The following is a 7206-nucleotide window of genomic DNA, read 5'->3' on the forward strand; positions in this document are numbered from 1 at the left end:
TAGTAATTAGGTCACCCCTTATCCAAAGTGTCCGTATAGTAATTCTCTCCTACGAGCGCAAAAACCACTTTTTTAGCCAATTTCGCCGCAAAAGCTTATTTCTCCAAAAATACCTACAGGGACATAAAAAGCCATAATAAATATAAAATCGAGCACTAATAATATATACAATTGAGATTATATAAGACACAAAAATGTGTCTATCAACGAACACCAAAATGCAGTGATGTGTCAGTGAAACACATTATACCGTTCACTGGTTCTAATATTTAATCATACTTTTCTGACTTCACATTGTTAATATTGCCAATAACTGGTGCTCCCCGCATCTTCAATTCTTCCTGCTCTCCCAAACAAATCAGCTGTCAACAGATTCGCCTGATAGTCTCTACATATGATGTAAGTTGTACGTACTTAGGTAATTTCCAAGGTAATGGAACAACTACGAGGAGACATGGACGTAACTTTGATTGAGCATGGAATAGATCGTTAAAATATTTATCATCGTGAATTATATATCTCCAATCTTTAGAAACACACTTGAATTGCATGAGTGACTATACCCGGAGTCTGCTTAATATATTACATACTATCCCCACTTGATGCGATATTTCACTACCACTGCGGCTTCTTTTCTTTTGCTTCTTCAATGCCATCGTCATCATCTTTGTCACTTTCTATTGGTTTCACCCAAGACAGAAAACTAACGTTGGAAATCCTACACACAGTTGAGATTTTGACGGATCGTTTTATTTAAAAACCCTAGCAAGCAACTAGGTTTCTGAATTATTACCCATTATAAAAGAAAAAAAATTATTTACATTGAGAACCCGTCGGCTATACATAGGGGTACCATAACTTGGCAATCAAGAAACAATTACTATACTCTATACTAAACGTTTGGCTGAGCCATATGATCCAGACACCTAATGCCATGCCGCACACATATTGCAGTTGAGTATGTTTCGTACCCAATTTAAGATCTAAGTATGGCTTTTACTCACTTTGAAATCTATTATGCATATAAATTATGATAAGGAGTCCTAGCATGTGGGAAGTGGGATGGGAACCCCCTAACCCCCAAAGTGCTTGCTCTCATTAACCAAACCATGAGGAGAATCTTTATCTCTTCCTATAAATGTTTCTAATTGTAATCTTTCTTCTCCTCTTTCTTGGCGTCTATGTATGCAAGATCTCTAGTTTTCTAATTGTAATCGTAGGTTTTCAAACATCACATTTTGTTTTCTTTAAGAAGAGTGTTAGTTTGCTTCGAGTCGTCAATTTGCTACCTCCAGTTGGAAATAATTTGTAGTTGTAGTTGATTTATTTGCCCCAAACAGCTAGAGGCTTGTGAGAAAGTGAGCAAAAAAACAAATTGCCTGCTGGTCTATCTCGTGAACGGATTCCAAAGCATGTGTCGGTCATCATGGATGGCAACAGAAGGTGGGAACAAAAAGAATGGGTTGTGTCACCTATGTCTGGGTCACACCGCCATGGTGCCGAGACTAACGGAAGTTGTCAGCTTATGCTGCATATGGGGGATTAAAGTCTTAACAGTATACGCATTCTCTACTGAAAACTGGACTCTACCTCAAGTTAGTTGTCCCTCATTACTTATTATTAGGTAGGGTACCTATTCAGTTTGATTTTTGTATTTCAGATGGAGGTGGATTTCTTAATGGAATTGTTTGAAAGAATGTTACGAACAGATGGAAATCTTCACGACGTAACTCTTTAATTATTGTTTCGTCCACCATTGCAGCCATGAACTCATGTCTGTCAGATGAAAATATTATAATCAGCATAATAATTTGGTGGGCATCCATCTAACAAACAAAAAGTTAATTACTCCAATGATTTGTAACAGGAATGAAGTTCGAGTATCTATAGTAGGGAATCTTATAAAGCTCTTGGTTTCTCTACAGGATCAGATAACAAAGACGACACACACCACCAACAAAAACTCAAAACTTCATTTGCTTTTAGCAATGAAGGGATGACATATTAATTACAAGCATGTCCAAACATCTCACATAAAGTGGAAAATGGTTTGGTGAAATCAGAAGATATCAGTGAAAGCCTAATTCTCTTACCCCGATCTACTTATAAGAACTGGAGGTGAACTCAGACTGAGCAATTTCTTGGCATGGCAAATTAGCAATTAGCTTATTCTGAGCTTTACTTTACTGAAACCCTTTGGCCTGATATTGGTGAGAGAGAATTTACAATAGCATTGCAATCATATCAACGAAGACAGAAACGATTCGGAGGACAAGATGAAGAAAACTGAAGAGGCAAACTTCACAATCCTTCTTCTACTAACTGGTTATATATAAAACTCGCAAGTGACGTTAATTGCATTTCTTGTACAAGTATCTGTGAAGTATTTTAGAGAGTCACTATCTCTATGATATGTAATAAAGTTATCAAACAAATTGAGTAATTTTCTGATAGGAATTGTGATCGATTAATTTGGAACAGCATTCAGAAAAAAGTATAAACTGTTGTTTAGTCCCTAGGATGATGCAGAAGACTAGCTATAATAGTAAAATCTTATTGGTTATTTTTAAGCCTCTGCGACGTCTACAAGAAGCGCCAACAAATTTACGTCCATCAAGAGGTAAATTTATTGAGGTTCCTCTGCAATTACAGCAAGAGGTAAATAATTGTTCTTTACACATATCTAAAAAGAAAACTGCTACGAAACATTGAAAGAACTTTTCGAAATAATTAATTAATCTATAGTTTGACAGAATAATAAGTGCTTAAACTAGCAATCAAAATTTAGTAATCCATACAAGATAAGATTTAAAAAAAAAAAAAAAAGCTACTCCGTGAAGAGACATGGACGCAACTTCGATCGAGTATGGAATAAATCAGCAAAGTATTTATCTTCTTGAATAATACATTGCCAATCTTTAGAAACACACTTAAATCGCATGAGTGACCTTACCGGGAGCCTGCTAAGTATATCACAGACTATCCCCACTTGTTGCGATATTTCACCACTACAGCTTCTTTTCTGTTGCATATTCGATGCCATCGTCATCTTCTTTATCTTCAACCAAGAAGAAAACTACCGATGGAAATCCTACACAGTTAAGATTTTGACGGATCGTTCTAGTTATAAGCCCTAGCTAGCAACCAGGTATCCGAATTACCTTTTGTTGGAGAAAAACACTATATATAAAGGGAACGAAAATTCTAAACTTGCCCTCTGTTGGCAATCTTGTGTATAAACTGTGATGAAACAAACAGAGAAGAATAGAAAAGAGAGGAATGATGCAAACTCAGTTAGACAAACCAAAGTCGAGGGAAGGACTATATCCTCTAGCTTTAAGACAGATTCACCCCGCACTGGTGCTTACGGATTATCGATGTCTGTCTCCCAGGATATAACGATTTTCTTCTCGATGTAGTAGCACTCCAAACTTCGAGAAACGGCGAACCAAAACTTAAAGTGATGAACTCTCTCTAACACAAACTTTTAGGATGCAAGTAGAATGATAATTAGGTTTCTTATTGTTTTTTCTAATCTAGGTGTGCATGATATTTATAGATTACTAGTACCTCTTCAGTAAAGAGCCATGATGCTTCAAGTACCTCTTCCATGAAGAATCATGATGCTAGAAGAATTTTTCCAAGGGTTGCGACCTTTGAATTCCTAATTGAATTCCCTTCATATTTTCGGTTTTAGGTTTCTTTTAGTTTTCAAACCTGAAACTAAAACAAACTTAACTTAACTTACGTGCTAAATTAAGATTAAGCCCAAACCATTATGTATAACCCGGAAACCAAATCCAGACCGGTACTAAACCAAAGATTTTTCATTCATATATATATGGAATTGTATTCCATTTTTCCAACAATCCCCCACATGAATGAAAATCCATTGACTAACAATGCAAAAGAAAATACAGACAGACACTAAAGAGAGTTCAAACGGAAATAAATTGCATGGAGAGAGGTAGCTTTCGCCTTGAACCTTCCTTAGTGAATAGCTATCGGGCTTACTACTGGGTCAGTGTGCCAGAGGCTTTGAACTATCAGTTTTTAAGTGTAAACCAAGACAATAACTATCACACAATTTATTTCCTCACCAAGTTGGTTCTCATGGTTGTGTTCGTTTCGGCCCTGAACATACCCGGAATTCATGAAGCGCTTTTAGATGAACCTAGCCTATCAAAGGTTCTCACGGAAGCGGCCACACTTCTCACTTCATATAGGTGATTCCTATTTAAGAGTATCCTGCCATACCCTTTGGAATTTCCAAATCTTAGGAATCATTAGAAGCAATGCTTATCCTTAACTACGCGACAGGCTGCACTGTTTCATCATAGGAATGGGTAGAAACATATCTAGAGTTATGTTTCACAGTGGTTCATGTGAATCGTTCTTAATTTCTGTTGTCCCGTTGAACCTAGATTTTGGGATCTCCAGTCAATTAGGTTGGGTTTCCATTAATACGATTCGGTGCCTGTAGGCTTTAATCCCATTCCCCTCGATGATCCTTTTATATCTCTAGTTTATCGTGTTACGCGCGGTCTCATATGACCATTCACTAGAAATTATGCCAACTTGTTGTACGTAACTTAAAGCATGCTTATTACAGTTTCCATGACATATATATGTAACACAGTCTCTCGTAACTCTTCCAATAAGGTGGCCATTCCTTATTCTACCAATTACGTATGGGTTGACAAAGCTAGCTTTCCTTGACATGAAACTAATCTGTAGTTACCCCCACAATAGTTGGACTTCAACAAACATATAGATGTCTGCTCATACCTTGTATGTTTATTTGGTATGTACACCATAGAATCCAGATAATATATATCTGATATAAAACAGATTGTAAAATGACAGGCACAGTCCCAAATTCACAGACCTAAAAATAAAATCAAGTTAAACTTGAATCACAATGGGATGTGATAATCATCCACAAATCCTAGCCCAAACCATTTTACATACTAACCCAGCAGTGATCAATCAATTATTAACCATTGATCAATATTTGATCGCTTTGCTGTCCTCATAGGCTTCATGACAACAAGGATGTAAACACGGCATCCTTCCCCCACAATTCTATGGTACACCAGAGAAACTCATTAAGATACACTTCAGTATCAAACTTAAAATTTAGAGTTTCCGGTTTCGTTTGTCAGTGTGTGAAACCAAACGTTATGGTCAGTGACTAATTCTTGTACTCATGCAATGTTAATTGCTACTATCAAAATTCCAAATTGTGTAATTTATTTGACCAAATGTCAAATCAGTAGTTAACAAGATGGAATCGAGTACAACAGCATGATTGTACTCTTGCTGTCGTGTGGTACTGTATACAAGAAAAAATCACTGAATTACTGCCATAATACAAGGAAGAACAGAGCCAAGATTTGTTAACCAGGACATAGTGGGGCTTTACAAGATCCCATATAGGTGTTAAATTATACATCGTTTTTGTTTCCAAAAAGATGCTTTAATTTAAACACTAACCCCTGAAATTCCTTGAATTAACCAGCCATGACCGTCTCTTTCTTTTGACTTTGTAAGCACACAGATTGCTTAGCAAAACAAATAAAATTCCTTAATCATGGTTTAATTAAAGAAACTTCCACTATCCATGAAATTCCAACACTAACTCATTGTGCAGATGCTTCAAAATTCTTTTAATCCGTAGAAGAATCGAAAGCAACCAGATACACATGAATCCATGCACCGGATAAGGGAATGCCACTTAGTCCATGGATTGCTTTCGGTGAGCGAAACCAATCAATGAGAAACCACTTTCGTATCCATAAAAGAAATAGCGACGAGGATTTCAAAATGTATACGACTGTAATCATGGTAAGCTGTACAGTTTAGGATTAGCCTGATTTGATGTTACTCATTCTGAATGCATCAACACCATATGCGAACCATGCCAGCCAATCTAACACAGGCTTCCACAAGAGGGCGTGTTAGTGGCCTGATTGTGACATTTCAATTGCAACTTTACAATATGAAATTCAAAGCCAAATTCAACCAACACTAACAGGGTGAATTGTCCGAACATCTGTGTCTACGAGTACACACCAATCCTTACCGCTCTTATTCCAACTGCATTCCAAAATATCTTGATCCAGTAATTTTTACACACAACAGAGAATTCATTTCCCTTGAAATCAAACATCCAATTATTCTTCCCCTAGAGCGTAGATTCCCTGCAATTTAGACTGGAGGAATGCTCTGATTGCAGTCCCTTATGCACTTTATAACCATCATAAAATTGATGAATCACTGCTGCTTAGAAGGATTAGTGTATCGCTTCACTTGGACACAATTCTGGAATTCCCATTCCAGAAATTCAGAGCGTATGAAGGGTAGCAGCATTTCTAATTGCCAAGAAAAGGAAATCTGCTAAAATAGAGCGACAATTCCTTTTATTGCACAGATGCTAGGGGTAAAGATCTATTGCAGTTTGTATTCTTTTGCCAACAATAGTCACACCACTGGCTGATGACCATTCACCACTAGGTGACGGTTCACATAAAAAGGGAACTTCCCTCTAGAAGATTCCTTTACACAGAACCGGTTGTACAAATCAAAACTTAATGCAGTCATGTTCAAAATGAACCGACACCTTTTCTCTGAAGCGATTTAGGTTTGTATGGCATCTCAAGGTTTTTGAACAATCCAGATGTCGTAGAAATTGTATCTACATATCAGTCATTATGGTTCAAAAATTATTAGATGCAAACACCATGATACAACACTGCAGCTTAACACATATATGCACCAACATATACAGAAGTTTCCAAAAGCAGATATGCTTGATAAATGAATCACAAGAGATAATGATATATTTTCCAACTTATCGTTTACATGGGCAGTTATCGTGATCAGCCACTTGTAACGGCAATGATTCTCAAGTTACTAACAGACCTACCACGCATATCTAACTAAAGGAAATGAAATCTATTGAACATTCACTAAAAACCAACCAGAGTACCCACTGCATATACTAAAATGAATCCAATTTAATATGCGACTGGTTGATTACTTCAAGTTACCCTCAACCTGTACTTATATCTTTATCGGAACAAATGTGGCCAGTAGTCCCGCTCTCTATCCACCATTCTTAACAATTTTCAACCAGAAAAACTTTCGTTAGCACTGCCATCGTATACGTACACCTCTAGAGATCCATTGTTAACTGCACATTCT

The sequence above is a fragment of the Papaver somniferum genome, chromosome 2, assembly GCF_003573695.1.
Source record: "Papaver somniferum cultivar HN1 chromosome 2, ASM357369v1, whole genome shotgun sequence".
Classification (NCBI taxonomy): Eukaryota; Viridiplantae; Streptophyta; class Magnoliopsida; order Ranunculales; family Papaveraceae; genus Papaver; species Papaver somniferum.